This window comes from Palaemon carinicauda, chromosome 15, assembly GCF_036898095.1.
Source record: "Palaemon carinicauda isolate YSFRI2023 chromosome 15, ASM3689809v2, whole genome shotgun sequence".
Taxonomy (NCBI): domain Eukaryota; kingdom Metazoa; phylum Arthropoda; class Malacostraca; order Decapoda; family Palaemonidae; genus Palaemon; species Palaemon carinicauda.
In genome coordinates this window covers 5,587,896-5,590,395 of record NC_090739.1, presented here as the reverse complement: position 1 = coordinate 5,590,395, position 2,500 = coordinate 5,587,896, and positions in this window count along the sequence as shown.

Here is a 2,500-nt window from a genome sequence, read left to right as displayed (position 1 = left end):
TAGAGACTCAGAAGAGAAAGAGGATAAAAAACGCCCCCTTTCAACGCTCCCATGACCTTTGACCTATCACCTCCAAAACCACTGATACACTGACCCCTTCTTCCCTCCTGACTTCCAGCCCTGAATTATTCCAGACTCACTTCCAGGCCCGAATTATTCCAGACTCATGAAACACACCTGGGAAACTCTGTAAAAGAATATCACAGTATTCCAAAGGTTGTTGTGGCCGATGTGTTAACGTCCGTGACTGGCGAAAGCCGGACTGGGGTTCGATTCCTGCTCAAACTTCCTTTGGTCGTTGCAATCTCACTATCCTTGTGAGCTAAGGATGATAGGTTTGTGGGAGCCTATCGGTCTAGCCTAGTCCTCTTTGGACTTGCTTGGGTGGAGGGGTGGCTTGGGCCCTGATCATATAAATATATGATCAGTCTCTGGGGCATTGTCCTGCTTGATAGGACAATGTCACTGTCCCTTGCCTCTGCCATTTATGAGCGACCTTTAAACTTTTAATTGAGTTTTGTAACCAGACTACAAAGGCTTTTGAAATTACCTTCTTCAGTGTTAATCAAACAAAGGCCTTTATTAGGTTATCAACTCACGGGATTTTAGAAACTAGTTTTATTTTTGATATTGGCTAAAAAAAGGCTTTTAGAGAAAATGTGAAAGATCAAATTTTAACCAACAATACAAAGGCCTTTAAAGGCCATCATAGGATTTTAGAAACAAAATTTTTTATAGTTATTGCCAAAAAAAGGGGGCTTTTAGAGAACATGAAAAAACAACTTATAACCAAATATACAAAGGCCTTTAATGGCCATCACTGGATTTTAGCAACTACAATTTTTTTAGTTGTTGCCTAAAAATGGCTTTTAAAATACACGAAAGACCAATTAATTATCACTAAAGCAATGCTTTTCAGTGGCCAAAGGTACAAAAGCCTTAAATGGCCATCAAATAACAGTCCTTCAGAAACTACTTAAAACAAAGAACTCACGGCTTACAAAGTAAAGGCCTTTTGTGGTCTTTACCGGCCACAGGAGCAAAGGGCTTCATTGGCCACAAGAACAATGGCCCTTATTATTATTATTATTATTATTATTATTATTATTATTATTATTATTATTATTAATTTCTAAGCTACAACACTAGTTGGAAAAGCAGGATTTCATTTTTCCTTATTTTCTTTCCTCATTGGGTTATATTCTGTGTTGGAGCCCGTGACCTTATAGTACCCTGCTTTTCCAACTAGGGTTGTAGCTTAGAAATTATTATTAATAATAATAATAATAATAATAATAATATCATTATTATTACTATTATTATTATTATTATTATTATTATTATTATTATTATTACTTTCTAAGCTACAACCCTAGTTGGAAAAGCAGGGTACTATAAGGTCACGGGATCCAACACAGAATATAGCCAAATGAGGAAAGGAAATAAGGAAAAATAAAATATTTTAAGAACATTGACATTAAAAAAAAAAAAATATTTCCTATGTAAATTATAAAAACTTTAACAAAACCAGAGGAAGAGAAGTTAGAGAGAATAGTGTGCCCGGGTGTACCCTCAAGCAAGAGAACTGTTACCCAAGTATTCTACTGAGAGCACAATTGCTTTTATAGTTTCACTCTTATGTAATATATTTGTCTATATACATGATTATCTCTCTCTCTCTCTCTCTCTCTCTCTCTCTCTCTCTCTCTCTCTCTCTCTCTCTCTCTCTCTCTCATTTCGACCATAAATTCTCTATTTTTAACGGGATTATTTAATTCCAAAACTACTTCTATCCCTCTACCGCTAACCTTTGGTATTCACTCATATCTAAACCTATTGTATTTTCTACGCGCCTTGTTTGGATCAGGACATTATATATAATCAAAATTTGTAGTGTAAATATATACCCTTACGTAGTTTATTAGATATACACACACATACATATATATGTATATATATATGTATATGTATATATATATATATATATATATATATATATATATATATATATATATACATATATATACGTATATACCCATACATAGTTTAATATGTGTGTGTATATATATACATAGTTTAATATGTATATATATAGATATACACATACACATATACATATATACCCATACATAGTTTAATACGTATATATATATATATATATATATATATATATATATATATATATATATACATTTATATATATATATATATATATATATATATATATACACATTTTATATATATATATATATATATATATATATATATATATATATATATATATATATATATATGTGTGTGTGTGTGTGTGTGTGTGTTTGGGTAATTTTCTCTACTTGCTTGAAGTATAATGACTTGATTTTTAAACTAAAATTTCACTTATTTTTATATCACATGCTACGCATCTTCACGTATATCTATTTAACAATTCATTATCATCTTTTTGCCACTGATAACTTTAAACGCCAAATCAACTCGACACCCATTCAATCTAACATCA